Raw genomic sequence first — 19,810 nt, forward strand, 5'->3', positions numbered from 1 at the left:
AGTATCCTCTACGTATAGTCGATATAGTTGGTCGGAAACAGTAGCTTTGTGGAAGTTAGAGAGCAACGCGGTTTGGTAAGAAAGAGACAGTACGCAGTAACGAACATACAGCGGTGGGTAGAATTTTCGAGTAAGGGGATGAATAGGGGTGCCTTGACCACGATATAATGTATCAAAGGGAGATATGATATAGCAGTATGATGGTGCAAAATATTTGTTGGGATCCCCGATACCGAACAAAGGCAAGTCTCTCTCGATTCGAATACAGTTTTGCACCTGGATGACTCGATTCATAGTCGAGGGTCTGTCGAACGTAATTCGAATTCGAGTGCCGTATCAACTTCTATTAACATCGTTACTCCGCTTTTCTCAATTCTTCTACATAAAACGCGCTTCTAAATAACATAATCGTAATACTCGTTTAAATACACACTCGACGATCTCCCTCCCGTGGTTGGTTTCTGGTTGGAACAAGTGGAAAGGCCACTTTAAACGAGGCGATCATGCAATTAAGCGTTTCGATTTTCGCGAGAGGCAAACGTCAGCAGCGTCGTACGGTGGAAGCGGCAACGAGAATAAACCGAGACGGGAGGACGGCGAGGGTTGGTTGAGAAAGAAAAAGAGAAAACACAGAGAGAGAATACACCGTCCCGTGGGATCTGTTGGGTATTGTTGAGGGGGTTGTTTGGTTCGTCGCCCGTCGTTCGAGGGCGCCACCGTTTTCCCTCTCTGGCACACCTCCCCTTTCCGTTCTCGCCCCCTTCTCCACTGCCACCTCTGTCCATTCCTCTTGTCAGAAAGGAAGAGGGGCACCTTTCCATGGTGGTGGGAGGGGGGGGCAGGTTTAGCTCGGGACTGTCACTCAGTGATGGATGATTCTACCCCAACGCGATCAATTCGCCTACCACGCGCGTGTACATGCCTCGGGGGTGAAACTCACCCTTCGTGCTCTTTCCCTTCGCCCTGTCGCGAATCGCGCCGCTTCCGACCGATCTAGCGGAAAGACGAATTTCTTCGTTGGTTACGTGCCATCGCTGGAGGAATGTCTTTGAAAGCCACTCCCTGCGAAAAGAGGAATAAAACTGGGAGGAAGAAGCTCGAAGGATACTAAAGGCGAGAGGTAAATGTCCCTTTAACAATCTTTTTATTGAAATTTTCCTGAGATATTAATGGAATATTCATAGCACGGTAGACGCGGAGAACTACAAAGCACACACTGTACAGGGGAGATAGGATACACGGTTTGCAGGCGTATCGACTCGGCCAGCCTGGAACCAGCCAGGAATCAGCCAGAGACCAGCCAGAAACCAGGGATATTCGATGGCTTAGCGTTGACACGATAACACCGGTGTTGCGAAGCCAACGTCAATGGTGAAAATGCTAATGATAACGATTCATCTTTTCAGCCAGCGAGGTTCCTCGTACGCGCGTGCCTTCCACCGCACCGCGAGGCGCAATCTAATTTGCATAGTAAATTTTAATCAATCTAACCGCGAAGCCGTGGTATACGCACGTACTTACACAGAGGTATCGTGTACACGTGTGAGCAGGTTGCGCGTGCATTGCCTGTACGTAGTAGAAGCACGACGGCCAGGTAGGTGCACACGATTCGGCGTGGTTGGGAGCTTGTGCCTCGCGTTCACCCCGTAATTACTTTCCTCTGCCGGTGCACGTCAATTCAAATTGCTTTCGAATTACCTAACGCTACGCGGTGGGACAGAGCCGAAGCGATAGGCGTAGACAGAGAGTGCAAAAGGAGGAAAAAGGAGAAACACGCGCGAGCACAAGCGAGCACACGCGTAGAGCAATAGAGAGGGGGTGAGGAGCTGACGTAAAAAAAAAGGAAGAAAAACGAGAAAGAGTGTAGGACACGAGAAGGGGTGGAAGCGAGAAAAAGTAGACAGAGGGGAAAACGGCCTAGCTCTCTCTTTTTCTGTATCCACGACGATGTGTGCTTCTCGTAACAAGCTCGAGAATTACTCGGCCTCGGTTCCGCTCCTGGTTACATAGCCACAGGCGTTTAGTTCATCGCTGTGCTGGCTGCTGCAGCTCGACCTGCCTAAAGAACTGAAACGACGGTTCTTTGGATTATCGTTGCGCGACAAAAGATAACGGCGCTTATCGCGTCGGAACGTTGGGGGAGAGAAAAATTCTCTCTGAAAACGCGCACACAGCCGCGTATTGTCGACTCGCGCCTCTACGTCGAGTGGCTAACCGGATTTCTTCTAGGCAAACGGTTTCCACGCGACGACAACTCGCATTGTGCCTCTTCCTCCTCTTTCTTTTTTCTTTACCCCGCGATTTTCACGGCGCTCGAGAGTTATCTGCCACACAATGCTGATACTTATCGACGCGCCAACTCCACTTCCTTCGGTAATTTCGACTTACTGATGCTTATGGAATCGTAGGTATTTGTGCAAATTCGTATTTTCACGAATGTATCAATTGAAGAGTTGGAAGTTAAGCAGAGGTCTGTTTCACCTACTGAATTATAGTATTACATTATAACTGAATTGTATTATAACGCGTACGTCGACTATCGCGTATTTTTCTGCATTTTTCTGCTATTCGGTGACTACCGTTTCCTGTCGAAGAATCCATTTCATAGTTTCAATGTCAATTTTTCCAACGAAGAACGTATCGCGATAAGACGTCAAGTTTAGAAGCAGAAGACCAACCAAGTATATCAACGTACAGTTCGAGAACGTTCGATAAATGATCGCATCGAATCGAATGCTCGTTGAACGGAAGAAAGAAGAAAACTCAATCGGCTGTGTAAAATTGGTTGATGCGTTCCGCGTACACATTTGGGAACAAGATTTATTTTAAAACACCGGACTGCCCCTAACGATCCGATAACGTTAGGATGAATTTTCATACACAGTGAATGGTATATCCGATGATACGTAAACCCTTTAACATTTTCTCATTTTGCTTTCCACGATTATAAATCACGGACAAGGATCGGTGGTCATTCCCCTCTGGAGTGTCTGCAGAATATCCAAGTATCAAAGCGTTGAGGGAGCTATTACGTTTGCGTGATATCGCTCGGGTATCCCTGATCGATTGTCCATTTACACGAAGTTACGGTCACCGGACAATGCCGGTAAAATTCCACGAAACACGAAGAGAGCGACTTCTAGTCTGCGGACGCGACCGCGTTAATTAGCCGTCGCTTAATCCCCGTTGTAGCTCATTGCCTCTCGATCGTCGTAATCGGCGATTTACTCTGCCAACGTTGCGATCTTAACGATGATTTGGCAAGATAGAATCTCGAGAGAATGAGACGCATTGAATTTTAATCGAGACCGTCGCGTCGTCTCGCAAACGGTCCGTCGCGACACGGAGACGCTTAATAACGGGCAATCGAAAGTCGCGCACGTTTTCCACAAAATCGAACGTTTAGAAACGAAGAAGAAAGAAACGCTGCCAGCCAATTCTTGTACTATGAAAATAATCGATGAAGAAGTTCAACGATAACAAGAAAATAAAAAGAAGGTTCGTTACTCACCGTAGAAAAAAAAGGAACGCACTCGGTCACGAAGTCTGGAAAGACGAAAGAGCGTAGGAAGACTTTTTCACCGATTCGTCGGAAATCACCAGTTCGACAACGTTTTCACCGATCACGGAGGCACACGTGAAAAACGGGCAAAAGTTGGTATTCACGGAGATGGAGGAACACTCAAGACGAGGAAACCGGCACTTTCGGTGGTGTTCGTTGTGTGTACGTATACATATACGTGTAGGTTAACCTTGAAAAGGCAACCCGGTTGCGACGATACGCGAGGCTGTTTTGGGTGGCGTGCTGGTGCAGCGGGAGCGCGACTCCGGCTACGCCTCCTCGTGACTGCCACGCGAACCAGAGAAATCGATAGAATGACCCCGGCACATGCGTGCATCGTGTCCCCGCGTCTCGCGGAGTCCGCGTACCAGACCGGTAGGAGGTAGCGGAGGAAACGGAAAGGAGAGGACGAAGGAGTAGACATAGGAAGACGAAGACCGGCAGGAAGATGAAGAAGAAGGGTACTAGACGTCTCTCCCCCAAAGTAATGGGAATTTCTTTTCCATTTGCTTTTTCTTTCTCCCCTCTATCCTTCTTCTTCTTCTTTTCTTTTTTTTTTTTTCAAGCTTACCTCTGTGTTTCCATCCCCTATTTCTCCCCCTAACTGGAACCCTATCCCCTGGCTCTTTAGCCGCTCTCGGAACGCCCTTGCGACTCGTCTCTTCTTCCGGCCGCGTGTACCGCCTAACAAAGGCTAAGAAGGTCTAGGAGAAGCCGAGTTTATCTTACCGATGAAAATGGCTGCGGTTGCTACCTAATCGTCAAAGTGGTCCGAATCGACGAACGCTCGCTTGTCAACGTTACACCAAATAGACAGAACAACCAACAAGACAGTCTCTCTTTGAAATCTCTAGTGTCCAGCGACGTCTCTGGCTCGCGTTACCTTCTCTTAATTAAGCTAGCCGTTTTACCGCGATTCGCATAAAAACGTCACTATTTTTTCTCGCCTCTGTAATTTCGTGGGTAGAACATCTAACGAGGTCGTATTTTGTCCGCTGTTCGGTCGTGCTACGCCTTGTTTTCGTCGACGAGGGGGAAAGGGCGCGAAAACGAAGGAGCGAGAGCAAATCTAGCAGAAACTCCACGAGGAAGTGTTCGTTTGCACACTTTAGAAGAGAGTTTACCTTTCGACGCCACGAGTTTCGACCGTAGCTGGCGATGATCAAAGCGGTATTATAATTTCGAAACTTACTCCTGGTTAATTAAGCGCGACGAATTCTGTGAGAAGAAGAGGAGTCGAGGGTTGGTGACTAACCTCCCCCGCCCCCCCTCATTTCCAACGGGCAAAGTTTAAACGTAAGACAAACACGAACGAACGTGGCTGGATAAGGTCCAAGAAATTTATCGTTTGGAAAGGCTAACTGGCGGCCACGCGCGCGGCAGCTTGTAAATTCCAACCCCCGATAAATTCAGGCGTACACAACGGTAAATTTTCATAAGGAAGAAAAGCTAGCTCTCACAGTGCTTCCTTTCGCCGTATCGGTCATACACGTGACAATTTATTACCGATCGGGGCTGAAATCTTGTTTTTCAGCTGCACCGGATGAATCGGGGGGGTAGGCAAACGTTTTAGTAAGCGGTGATCGGTGTGCTTGCTCTTGGATGAAAATCGAAACGGGTTTTCAAGCGCGTGATATCCGGAAAAAACAAGAGTTTCGCGTAGCTTTTGTACATTTTGCGATGTTTACGAGAGTTATGAGCCGAGTTCGACGTACGACATTACCGCTGGAAGTAAATTGGAAATCGATCGAGGTTATTTGCGAAGAAAAATTAAATTACTATCGTAGCTATTTCGTAATACGGTGATATTTCGATTAAGCGGCTTCGTTGCGAGCAAAGTAGTTGGGATGAATCGGGAGTTAGGGAATAATTGAGCCTTAGGCTAAATCGGCAAATGTTAATTGAAATAATATATAATTCGTTGATATCTCGTATTCGTTCTACGTTTTTCAAGCTCGTCACAGAAATGAAACAAACGAGAAATGATTTATATACACCGAGACGATATTATATTCCTGACAATAACGGTTCGGAATACTTTAGAATTATGTGGAAAAAGAATTGTATCGTAACTGACAATGAAACTCAGATGAACAAGAACCTCGGTTAATCCATCAAGTACCAAAGTTGCATTATTGTAATTTCATTTTATAGTTATTTCACATTACTGAATTCGACTGAATTCACATTGCCATTATAATAGAAAGAAATTCTAAGAATTTCGTTGGTATTTCTTCTTCCTTCTAGATTTCGCTATTTCACGATGTTATTTTATAAAGTTTGACAAAATTAGAGCATTTTGCAAGAATACGATATTTAAGTCACGAAAATATCTCTTATTTAATAAGTAACTTGTATAAGTTACATAATATCTTTAACCAATCAGTTTGATTTGTCGTTAATTCCACTTTAATAACCGATCACTGCGATTAATCGGACGCCGGTTGATTAAACCTCCGCTATATTCGTATGTCACGACGAAATTGCGAATCCTAGCTATTTAAAGCATTTCTATTCAAGACTTTGTTGCGTTCGTAGCTTGAAGTTTGTAGCAGGCTGATCACGAGCACGAACAGCAAAGTAAAAAAATACAAGTAGATCCGTACGCTGCGGAAAATTTTTGCGAGGGTGGGCAGAGCGGGGTGACTGCGAAATGTGCAGAAAGGCAGGATGTACGACATCGGAAGACGCGGCGTCAAAGAGGAAAGGACTAAAGGAGAAAGAGCAGGACGCTGTTGGATCTGAGCCAGGCCGCATTTTCGAATAGATAGGGACGTTGCAAGTCCTTGCCAGAAAAGAGATTTTGCATCGTGGCTTTAAGCGGTGCAAGCGTAATGGCGCGGAATCGGGTACGCTGGTAAAAATTCTCGATGGGAACGCTCACATAACGTTTCATGCGCGATGCTCGTTTTTCCTTGTGAGACGAACGAGACTGGACCGAGTTACATCGTTGAAATCCGCCTCCTTTTCTGCTGCTACTTTCGAACGCGAGATCTTTCGCGAATAAATACGACAGTGGTTGTAAGATCGAAGATTTCTTCTTGATCGCAGCACCGCCAAGTACGGGAAATAAACGATTCCGAGTACCACTTGCGGCTGCAGTTTCTATCGTGTCGTGTTCGAGTAGTACAAAGTGAAACGGAGATTGTACTTTTAATAACCTTAGAAATTTGGTGTTTTCCGATTTTCTTGCGTAAGCTGGTATAAAGACGTATTATACGAATAAGTCGAACAAGACCTATGTTCGCTATGACTGTCTTTCTGAATAATCCACTAATAAAAATATCTAAAAATAACGAGTCGTTAATAAAGTCAAACAATCTTTACGTTTTCATCGACTCGTACAGCGCTTTATCCCATCCAGATAACGTTCCCATATTAATTTCCCACTACGAATATGGAAAATCCGGCTAATAGAACGACGATTACCCCTTTTATCGAATGACTATGATTATTCCGTGCAATCTGCCATTGCACCCACTTTGAAAACGTATCTAAAGGCTCTAAAATAACCGGGTAGATATCGCGATACGCTCGACCCTATCGTCATCCCCTGTACGCGATGACGAAACGAACTTGCCGGAGTAGAAAAATCCTGGGTGAACGGGCATGAATCGAAACCGAGAGAATGGACGTGAGAACGCGTGCCGGCCTAATAAATAGGGAGCTCGAGTAGCGCAGCCTCGCGAATGGAAGCGGTTCGTCTGTTTTACGAGTGATTCCGGCAAATTTGAAGCAAGAGATTGTAGTTGCCCACGGCTGTGTGTACAGCGAGCAGCGAGCACCGAGCTGAGGGACGAGAGAGGTGAGAGAGAAGAGAGGAGAGAAAGATTTAGAAGCAGGGTGGAGGTTCCATGGTGTCATGGCAACACCCGCCGCGATAGAGAGCGCCTTTGGCCCCCTTTTGCACTGCCAACACACTGTCGTTCGAACGAGAACGTATCACGGTGTTCGAGGAGCCTGTACGACGAGGTTAACGGCGGCTCCTTCAAAAGGAGAGAATCGGAGCGATCGATCTCTCATCCCCCTTTTCTGTCCTCGATACTCGTGCACGGTCATCTTATCGGCAGAACGGTAGCATCTGCCGGGCATATATTGGAAAAACGATAAGGAGTACAGAAAGAAATTATACCGGTCATAGAGCGCACGATTTCCTTTTAAAAGCCACCCTCCCGCGAGCCGTATTTCTCTACCTTGATTCCTCGCCAATCTGATTCCTCCCTCAATGGGAATATTCTGTTAAGGAAGCTCTGTTTGCTTATCGAACGACTACGTTCCGTCGAAATATTTACGTCTTTGCTGGGGGATTTCAGACGGATATTGGCTCGCGTTTCAGTTTCACGGATTGGAGATGTTCTGGCCATTTTTAGTAGAGCGTGGTACGTTGTTACGGTAGTTTGGAGTTGTTGTAGTTTCTTCTTTTTCTTATACATGGCTAAGCTAGGTAGTTTTAGAAAGTGGATAAATAAATAGAAAGCAAGAAGAAACAAACGTGAAACGTTCAACTGTACGGCATACGCGTAAGTGGCAAACTGTAATAATAACCGTAAACTGGTATCCTGAATTCCAGTAAAGATTACGTGCGTACATTATTTCTTTCGGAGGCAATTTGAGAGGTCAATTCGAAGCGTGAAATTGCTAAAAGTAGTCGATATACGCAAACGTCGGACGAGGTGTATCTTCTAAGTTGCAAATAATCTAATTTCGCGCTAGAAATATCCACGTAGTAGTAATCTATCTTACCTTGCATTGCCTCGATGTCTTCATTAAATAACGGAGGTTAATAAAAATAGATGATGTCAAAAGACTGTTCAACGGGAGTGTAACTATACGATGTATCAACGATATAACAAACCATAAAATAAGAAACTGCCATTATTAGTAAACCGTCCAATTTCAACCTAAAGATCATTACCGACTTCGATCACTGACGAAACAAAACTTGTTCCACTCGTTGAATATCGTTCAACTTTGTGCCTTTCACAGGGAGGAAATATTTTATTACAAAGTTTCAATTTGTTCATAGAAGGGTCGTGTTCACGGAGGCGTTAACGAAGTATTCTTACGGAGATCGTAACCCAGATATTCGGACGGTATATTTCTTCGACCAGACTCGGATGAAATGTTACAACGCGGCTGGGAATTTAGGGTAGAACTTGGGAACCCGACTGTTTTCTCTAAAACTTTTAACACCGCGGAGTAAACACGACCGCACACTAGTCGCGCTAACAAAGTCCCTCCGGTTTTATCACCGTGCGCGAAAATTCGCACACGTATATTCGTTGGTTGCTAACGTAAACATTCTATAGATGCCATTCTCCGCATAGTTTTCGTCGAGGGTGACACATGGTCCAATGGATAGAGAATAGTCAATTGCAAGCAACGATTCCATATATTCTCCCAAATGTAGAGTATTTATTATGATATTTAGAGTGGACGAAACAAATTTCTGCGTTTCTCTAGTTACGCTCATAAAAGTATAAAAACGCATGAGAATCCGCACGTTGTTAATAAGGTGTAAGACAGAGCATAATGCGAAAACACTAAACAGTGTGCAACAGTTACATGGAATCGAGCTCGTAATGATATCGAAAGAGGGGTATTTTTCGTCGAAGGATGAAGATCATCGACGAGGAGCCACCCTCGTGTCGAGGGGTGGTCAGGATGCGTGGAGGGTGTTTTGTCTTTCGCCAGCACTCGAGCGAATTTCGAAATTCGGGTATATGCAAGAGGCAAGCGTCGGGCCGCGGCTGAGGAAATCTGAATTGCAAATCTGGACGCAATTAAAAGTGTATCGTGCGAGAGTTGCAGGCCAGGCAGCCGGCGCGCGCGGACCGTCGGGGGTCGAATCCGCAATTAAGGCGAAACATTATATAACGATCGCAGTCGAGGGGTGGAGCACACGGCGCTTGGCTCGGCGACTCTTGTCCGCGGAAATTAGCGACCGCTTAAAAATCGCGACACAGCCAATTAATCACAGGGCGGTGTCGCGAGATGCGCGCGAAAACCGGACCCGTGTCGCTGCTGTTTCGCTAATAGGAAATTTCGTAACGCTCGTTTGGCCGCTCTCGATCGCTGTTTACTTTAATCGATTATTTTGTCGCAGTGTTCGATACAGCTTTATTTCGTTGGTAACTTTCGAGGACCCAGTTATAATCCCGAAAAGAGGGATTGTTCGTTGAATAACCTATTGAAAGCTGCAATTTGTGATATGAATTGTTAAATGGAAAAGATTCGCTTATTGATAGGATGATATTTATTTCGTAAAGTTTTAGTTATGATTCTGGATAAGGTTTAGGAACAAGTAGATTGGACATGTTTATGCATTTATGGAGATATTTCAAGGTGCAAAAATATACAGAATATACACATACATGGAGGGTAAAATTATTCAGTGCATAAAAAAGATTTCTCCTTCAGTTCCATTTCTTCGATTATATTCATAAAAATATAAGTCTACATAAATTTGTAACTTATTTATAACGATCTATAGGGAATATTTGCAGTTGATATATTCTGCTTATATCTTACTCTTCTTTTCTAAACAAGTTGTAATCTCTAAAAGATAATTGTTTGTTAAACGATCCATTGAAAGCTACGATTTGTAATACGGATTATCGAATGGAAGTGTTCATTCGGAAGAACTCATAGCGATGGTAAAGATTTTAAGGAAATTCTGAGAAAATATACAGATATTTCGTGACGTTTAATAACGCGATCCCCTAGTAGAATATGTAATTCCACGATACTCTATTTTACATATCAGATACAACTGACTGAGAAGATTCTATCCCTGTAATAAATATACACGACGAAATTTTCCTCGTTATAGACATTCTCATCACCATCGATATGAAAGTTACACGCTATAAATTAAATATTCATATACCGAATGTACGGATGTTTCTTCTTCGCATAAAAGACGCAAATATTAAAAATACACAACGCTATAAATACGTTAATTAAAATCATGCACGTGCACGAACCATGCATAAACAGCTATCGCTAAATAAAATCTCGCCGCTTCTATGCAGCAAGCCGGTAGTTTCTCTCAAAGACGCTAACTTTAAACCACAACTTTGCGATGCTAACTTTGGTTTTGCATCGTTCACCGCGTTTGCCGCATAGCTGCGCGATACAGACTTTCCCGGACGAGATTTAGGTTACTATAAATATGAAGCTTATGATGTGACTTAACCGACCGACCAATTTCATTAGTCCGGAAAATTTTCGGTAAGAGCCTGACTACGTTAATCTACGCTATACGTGTCAGGTTAGTTTTAACTAGATATTAAGGCGGCCAAATCGATAATCCAACGATAAGATATTAAATATGTCACGAACAAGTAATCTCACGTACGACGGTCAATTTTCCAATTTAATCGTGAAACATCATCATGACGATTGTCTCGAAGCGATCAAAAAGGAAGTTCCTGTTAAATAATTCAAATAAATCGGAAATACGAGTCTCTAATCATAGAAAGATGGAAGGTTTCGCGGTGGTTCTATCTGAAGTAGCGTCACCGACTTCTGTTTGAACCAATATGCGCTTTTACCGCAATTCACATTTTGTTCTCTATAGAACAAAAAGGTTTCTCTCGATTAAATCGACGTTCATAGGACGTTTCATTTACCACTCTCGAGTGACAACGTTTGTATAAATTGTACATTATTAAGTTGTTTAAATCGCACGAAATTTAAAGACTTTTTATTTCGTGTTTCGCGTTTCGGCATTTCTGGGTTAAAACTCGATAATTATCGGATTTTTACACTCAGTCAGGATGCTGTTCAAGTCGAGCAATCAATATACCGCCATGCAAGCTGCCGTGCATTCGATATATCGCGGATGATTTTTGAAAAAAACGACTACAGGAGGGATTGGTGGGAAAGAGACGAATAAATTTGACAAGAGGAAACGATCGCGATAGGAAAAATACATGGTCTTTTTCAGCTCGATGCATCATATACCAAGCACTATCGAATCGTGCGTCGTCGTTGAAAGAGCCGGCAAAAACATCGTGACTCGTATTTTTGGTCTGCCAGTTTTTCAGCGATGCGTAAATTTCAAATAAAATTGTGCCACCAATTGAATCCGCCAGAAGAATGCGCAATGAATTTCGTCAATTGCGATTTATCGTCGCGCGAGTTTTTAAACGTGTGACGAACGGGATGAATAAAAGAGAGGACCGTGAACGGTAGATAAATTTCCCTCTTTTCCCGCTATTTTTTCCCTCTTTTTTTCGCATTTTTGTCTGTGGAAAACAAAAACGTAACGCGCGACCAAAGTAACAATCGATTAGTAGAGTTTCCTGTGAACCGTGACAACTCTATGTAAATTATTGTCGGATTAAAATCTCTCGTTTTTAGCTTTAGATAGTTTCAGTTGTTACTCCTTTATTTCTTTTCAAACGAATCACTCAATTTTGACTCTAATAAATGATGGAAGTAGCGAGTGCTTTCAGAGTGCTTTCAGAGAATGATTTAAACGAACGACGATGGAAGAGGTAAATTTTGGGAACGGTATGAAAGATTCAAAAACGTGGAGCAAACAAACAACATAATTTTAGACTTTCTTTTCGACAGCATAATATTCATTTACAGACGAATGCGAATGAATTTTTCCTTTTACTCTTGGCAATACGTCCGGGAAAATATCTTGCTCTTATTTCGATACTGAAAGAAGAAGCACCGAGTCTAGAATATTTCGAAGAATTTTCAGGAGATTGGTTTTCATCGATGAGTTCTACTAGTCTCTATCCAATGTTGTTGCAATCTCTTTTCTTTCATTCGGATTGTACGAATTCCGTGATATTATCGATTTACCAATATCTCGAATCTTCATTTTTAATCGTCCGTCTTCATTATCGTCATTCTTAATCAACGTGGAAATTTTTCAATACCAACTTTTCTCGTTCTTGCATTAATAACTTATAGTTGCAACATTAATAATTGCTGCTGAGAAAAAGCAGCGCAAAAATGTACTACAAAAGGAATTCTAAAAATATAATCAAGAAAATGCGAGCAAAAGATAACAAAAGAGTATGGAAAGAAATGTCGACAGTAAACGTAAACAGCGCCGTAAAGGGGATAGAAGGAAACGCAGGCAAAGTTCCTACAAGCGAAAATACAAAAGACAGACTCCAAGATATTCTTGAATCTAACTAGCCGAAAAGAGTTTTAAAATATTCTAGGATTCGCAGGATTCTAGATTTTCGTAGAAATCTACGTTGTTAGTGCAAAAATGTGGCACGATATATAAGACTAGTAGTACAGGATTATTACAGGATGTGAACCGCTGCTGAAATTTCCGTCTTTTTTGCTTAAAACAAATTTTCTCCGTGTATTTAGTTATAATACCTTAATACCTTGATAAAACAATATGTAAGTTACTCTCACGAAGGAAAGTGACTGGAATTTCATGAATACTCATGCACCTAGATTGTGCAACGTTGCAGGATCTTCAACGTTCTTTTAAGCAGCTTGTTACGAAAAAATTCCATAAGATATACAATTCGATTATTTGGAAGAAAAACAACTCAGAATTGTGTATTATTTTAGGAAAATCCTAAAGCGCTTTTATCAAAAATCCAACGACGAAGGTAGGAAAAACTTCGGTACAGGTTGAATTAAAAAAAGATTTTCTATATAATCTATGTAAAGAATCAAGGTAATCGGACGTTCTATATACTACGATCTAATATATACATCCCTCTTTCCTACGAAGTTAAAAAATACCAAGATAATTAATGTATCGATCGATTCTACTATGCTATTAAAAAATTATTAAAGCGATAAAACATTGTTCGCGTGCCTCCCTTTTACTTTCGTATGAGACACGTGTCAGGCGTCATGTTTATGGCTCATTTCCGCAAAGTTGATGCGAGCGGAATAAAGAACATCTTATCGTATTCACGCGCTTATGATTGCAGGTGACGATTGCCGGACGATGTCGCTGACAGCTTTATAACGACACTCGAAAATAATCCGCGCTCTCCTGGATCGACTACACCGAGCTGTTTATTATTCCAACCGACTCCCAGTGACAGACCTGAGAATAAAGGCGATCCCTGAATACGTTTTTAGATTACGGATTACATCGAAAACGATTTGCACGTCGTTTGCAACTGCAACCAGAATGTTTGCCGAAAATTAGATTATCGCTTAAATCGAGTTCAGTTTCCTTGAGCTCGATTGAAATATCGATAACGCGTCGGAAAAATAAATTGTTTATTATTTATCGATGTAAACGTCCGGCTGTTAAGAAATTTAATTATTTTGCACGGATAACAAACCACGTGTTCCATATTATATGAGTAGCGACGAAAGTGAGTGATTTTTAGACCACAGACAGGCAGGATGCTTGAAAATTTATCGAGAGTGGCATTGGAAAAAAGCGGCACCGATTAACGTGAAACCTTAGACGACAGACAGTAACCGAAAACCGTGAAACACATGTTCGATTCTCACAGCTCCATTTTTTCGAGGTTGATACCGCTCGCTACCAAGTTGTATACGCAGTCTGGTTGGAGTACACACGATGGTTTCGAGTGTTCGTCTACAAACAAAATCCGGTATGACACGCCATAAGCTATTGATTTCAATGGGGGTGGAGTTTCGGAGGGGGTGTACGTACAGTCGTGAATTAACGTTTGGTGTATCATCCGCGTATCTTATTGTAAAATAATCAGTGTGCCATACCAGTGTGTTACATTTAAATAAAAAGGTGATACAGGTGTATTTTTGCAAAAACTACAAGATATTATATATAAGATGCTTGTTTTCGTATAAATTATCAATCTTCGAAACCACCCCACGATGCTTCTCATATTTTTCTCAAATCGAAGATTCGTCGTTTGCATTATCTTTTCAACGAAGACCGCGTACGCACGATCAAAAATCAAATTGATTAAATATATTTTCTGACAACCTTAAAACACAAATTTTTTTATACATTTTATACATTCTATAATACGTGATGGAGCGGAATACGTAATATGGCGCTTAGTATTTAATATTTTAGAAAGCAAACCAATAACTAACAATAACAAAGTCGATTAGTTCGACTTCTACGTATACATCATACGTGTCATACAAAACAATTTGGAATTTCATTGATAAAGAGAGCGTTTAATCGGACAATAAGTGATCGTGCAATTCGATCTTTTCGCTAGTAAATTATTTTTATCTCGGCAAAAAATCAGCAATATATTGTACTCGTAATTGGCTAGGAGAGGAATCAGCGACCAAGCGAAACCTGCTTGGACGATGAAGTGAATTAGAGACGAGACGAGGACGTTATCGCGAGCGCGGCCAGATCGCTTTCCACATCGACGAGCTCTTATCGTTCTTTGCCGGCAGAAAGAAATTAGAATTCCTACTGGAAAATCAGGGAAGATTATCGTCGGGGGAGGGTGGGCCTCTGACTGGTGGAGGAAAGAACGAAAGAACGAAAGAACGAAAAAAAAAAAGAGAAGAGGAAAATGTATGAATGAAGAGAGAGGGTGGTTCGGTGGTCCCGTTGGGGTGGGGGCGAGCAGAGAACCAGGGAAATAGGCACCAACTTTGTCGCGTCTTTTTGCAAGGCCAAAGGCACGTACGAGTCTGAATATATTAACGAAGCCGCGCGCTTTGACTCACACCGGCCGCGGCGCGTAATTTTTAATTACTAAAAAGAACCATGCCTCCACCGAACGGTCTTCTTCCGTCGGTAGCCGCATTCACGGATATCCCGTGCCCTCGTATATATCGCGTGCCGCGTGGTCTCGCCTCTACATATGTACGTGCACAAGCTGTACGCGACGCAAAGCGAATACGAGCGTGCACAGAAGCGACTTTTTTTCTGCGATTCGCTGTCGAACACGTATCCGCGTTCGTTTCCGGCTGTCTGAGCGCGCGATAACCGAACCGGTGCTGAAACTGTAGCCCCGGAACATGATAATTGATGCAGCTAATTCATCACGTCGCCAGCCAACGCTCGAATTCTCGAATCATGGAAATAACCATTGGTCAGGCGTATTTTTGCACCAGGAATTGGCAGCTCGATGAACGTGAGAAACAATTCGCGATAACGATCTGTCGAAATTCGATGTGACCGCTGAGCTGATTTTCATTTTTTTACTTACTCTTGCACGTGATACAGATGCCCTATTGTATGATATGTATACGTATAATTATTTTGACGGAAAGGAGCAACGCTTAAATGTAGTTTCTGAACGTTTCTCAACATTTGGCACCAACGTAGATAATTAGCGCCCAATTTTTCTTAGAACGCAAAAAATTAATCTCGATGACGTTGATAAATTTAGCGTTCGAGTGACAGGCACTTGCATACGAATATACAGCTTCGTTTGTCTTACTACGATTATTGCAAATTTCATTAAACAATATTAGATCGGTGTAGTGGAAAGAGAGGAAACCCATTCTTAGTAGCAACCGATCGTTCGCGTAAACGCTCCGAATGGTCCGGAATCGAAGACGCTTCAGGCTGCAAACGTTCGCTGAAACAAAACGCCGAGCAAGGCGTGAAACGGGCGACTGCAGCGATTGTTTCGCTTGTTCGTTTTGATTCAAACCGACTGGTTTATCTATGGAGCGTCGCACGCGAAACAAGAGAAGTTCGTGTCTCTCCATGGCGTCGTCGACGCTGGAAAGTTGTGCCACGGAATCGGACGTTAAAGCCCCGGCACATCGATCCGCGTGTCGCGCCTCGTCGTCTCTCTCCCGATTGTCGGTTCCTTCTTTTACGCGTGTACCCGCCGTCGACGCGAAATCGATTATGAAAATACACGGAGGAATTCTATGGAGAAAAAGGTTGGCGTGTCGTTGGACCGAGGCGCGCAGCACCGGAAGCGACTTTCTCGTACGACATTTTCCTTCGACGCTTTCACGGTCGCGCGGCTGCTTTCTTTGAACTCGGCTGTTCCAGCGCCGGATAATGGTGTTCTTTCGAACTTTCAGACCGAGACGCAACTTTGAAAATCAGTCTGCCGCTCTTCTATAGCTCGATAGCGGAGTGAGAAATAGAAAATACGGAGGGTTGAAAGCACGAAGAAAGCCAAGTTCACCTATATTGGCACGGTCCCCCGATCACGCGACCGATTCATACGTCCATGGTAACATAATACCGCGTGGCTTTATTTGCAGAGCATGTCGGGAAAGCCCTCGGAAATTTCGTCTTTCATATCAGGGCCGTGCACGGGTCCGCGAGTGCAATATAGTTCAGGAAAGGGAGAAACGATAGGAGAGGAGGGGAGCCACATGCACAGAGAAGGGGCAAAAGGTAGCGAAATTCAAAGCAAAAGCGAGTTACGAACAAATAAGGAAAACGTATAAGGTTAAATTCGTTTCATTCTTGCTGGGATGGCAAAGGCGTCGAATGAAAGGGGGTGGTGGTTGAAAAAATTTACATCGCCGTTGCGAAATATCTTGAAGAACCTTTGCGCTGGCCCGTGCACATTTCTCTCTCTCTCTCTCTCTCTCTCTCTTCCTCTTTCTTCTTCTATTTCTCTTCTCTCTTAGTCAGGTGTGTAGGTGTACGTGCACAAGCCTCGCCTGCGTACAACCCTTTGCCCTGGCGCCCTTGCTTTAATTTCAAACAGCGTGTCGGTAATTCCCGCATCGCAGCCCTGAAAAGTCTGAACCGTAAAACATCTCTCTGTTTTTCTCCTACCTCACGTTCTCTCCTTCTTCTCCTCTGATTCTTGCCATCTCTCCGTTGCTTTCCGTTCCTCTGACCTCTGTCTCTTTCTCACGTCGATGCCGTTGCACCAGGCAGATCTTGAAAATTCACAGTTCCGGTGTCGAAGAGAGAGAATTCTCGCAAGGCAACGGTGGATTAAGGGATTAAAGGATGCGTGCTAGGGCTTTGACGTTCTCGTTCTCACTTCTCTCAGCGTTTTACGACAGGAGCATCGCTTTCCAAATACCCTTTTTCTTTGCCCTCGTCCTTGCCCCCGGACGAACCTGTCCTTCCACTTCTATTTCTCTCGCTCTTTCGTCACCTCTTGGTCTGTCTCGTCTATTTCTCTACGCTCCACCCTGCGTATAACACGGACGGCGTATAACGGCGACGGGAGTGGTTCAACCTTTGCCTCTCTTTGAACCTTCCACTCTCCTATTCGAATCGACTTTGCTCGTTCCGCGCGTTAATGTTTTACCGAAACGAGATCTATATCTCAAAGCATACACGTGTTACCGATGCTACGAATCGGATCCGAGGAGAAACAACCGCGCGCACACGTATCACGAATCGTTAGCTCGTACTTTCTGTGGCAACTCGACGACAGATCGACGATCAAACCCAAAGGACTGGCGGATCGTTTGAGAAGCCAACGGAAGGATCGCGTCGCGGCTCGTAAAGCGATTGCTAATCGCACCGGTAGACGCGAAAGGAATTGCAGATCGAGAAACACGCGATTCCTCTTTCTCCGCTTTCGAGAGTTTATACCGCGACGGGGCTAATAAACGAGTCGACGAGTATTGTGCAAGGCTCGAGAGAACCTGAGGATCTTACGATCGGTATCGTTTCCGATAAGGATTGATGATAATCAATTCCGGAACGGTCGAGTGGATCTCATTTGCAAGGTTTTTGATATCGAAAAGTGTCTCCGTTGCGACGATTCTTACGCAGAAATCCACTCGTTCTGCTAACAATCGATTCTTTCGCCGGCAATCCCCGATAATTACCCCTGTTAATTACCGTTGGCGTTCAATCGTCCAATCAGCAACCCGGGTCACCGAGATATTACCGCCAGAGAATATGGAAACGGCTTTATGAATACGACTGTAACGGAGGGTCGCGTCTTTCGATCAAAGGGCCGAGACGCTGCCAAAGGCGGACACAGATCCCGTACAAACGATCGCGCAATTAAACGTTTAATTGCGCCTACAAAGCGTGAACTGTTACCAAGCCGAGGATGCTGCGGCGAATGTTCGATGAAAGAACCGGGGAATTTGGATCGAATTCCTTTTGTCGGGACGAGGCAAGGGTGAGAAAGTTGAAAGGAAGATAATTCGTCTTGGTATCGGACTAATTCCCACTGGTTATCTAAAATCGGAATGGTTACGCTTAATTTAACAACGAATTCGGCCGAATAATAGCGTCTGATTCGGTATAAAAGTTTGTCAAAATGCTGCTTTCCTTATTGAAACTGAAGACCGATAAACTCGTCGTAACGGCAGATTTTCAGCACGATACGGAATTGCTAAAAATTCATCAAAATGTTGCTTTTACGATAAATTATGTGTCTATTTACTTTTCTAATATTATTTTAATTATACCCATCGTCGTACGATAAATATATAATTGGATGATTGTACGCGTTAGTAATTTCGACGTTGATGTCCAAGATAATCACCGACCAGAGGCAAAAAGTCGGGGAAATGTATCTTTTTTTTTTATAATTATTCGAAGCATCTTATCGATTGCGGTAGAAAATCGCTTCCTCGGCAGCCGGAGGCAAGCGCGAGAAAGTTAACCGGGAGGATAATTAGCGAACCGATCCAGCCAGCCAGTCAGCCACGTGAATTCGTATTAACAGTCGGTTGGCTAAATACCTGGCATTGTCGAGCGTATTCGGGAACTTGTGTACCTATACGTACACGGTTCGTATTACTATCTGCGGTCGGGAATAGTGGTAGATGTGGGATCCAATCGGGACATTGCCTTGGGGCAACCCGGGGATCCCCTCGATCGAGGAGGCGTCAGTCGTGAACCGTTTCATTGGTTCCCGCCACACGTGCACGCGTGTGCAATGTGCACGTACGATACACACGGATTGATGCGTACTTTCGCACGGGACACGCGTCTACACCCTTGAATATCGAGCGCGTTTTAATCAGTTTATTAACGCGTAGATCAACGGTGACCGACGACTACCGGAGGTAAAATTTCCGTTAGTTCGATGAAAATTTACCTCCAGCCTTTGTTAATTTGCTTTTCGTCGCGGAATTCTACGCAATCGCTATTATACACTTCCAACGTAGCGTTACGATTTTGTTCGACGTTCCGTTGCAAGAAATTCAAGTTTTGTTCCGTTTGGGTGCCTCGGGAAATACCGACGAACTACAGACAGAACACGATAAAAGTGTCGACAGGCCGGAAAGGATGCGAAATCCCGATAGGCCATATACCCGTGGCCCTTTAGGATATCGGGTAATTGAAAAAGGTACATTTGACCATCTTGGGTCGATAGCTGTAAAACGCGCGTACGCCGTGGTAATACCGAAAACTCTGGTATAAAAAAGAAC

General features: G+C 43.7%; 1 protein-coding gene across 1 annotated transcript in view; it reads right to left on the reverse strand.

Annotated features, from left to right (window-relative positions):
• Positions 1 to 3,529, reverse strand: part of fz2 (frizzled 2) — a 134,341-nt gene extending 130,812 nt beyond the window's left edge. Inside the window, exon 1 of the mRNA XM_033337233.2 lies at positions 3,512 to 3,529. The gene's annotated coding sequence lies outside the window, so the exon portion shown is untranslated. The remainder of the gene's footprint in view (positions 1 to 3,511) is intronic.
• Positions 3,530 to 19,810: the final 16,281 nt, after the last annotated feature.

This window comes from Bombus vancouverensis, chromosome 5 (assembly GCF_051014615.1).
Source record: "Bombus vancouverensis nearcticus chromosome 5, iyBomVanc1_principal, whole genome shotgun sequence".
NCBI lineage: Eukaryota > Metazoa > Arthropoda > Insecta > Hymenoptera > Apidae > Bombus > Bombus vancouverensis.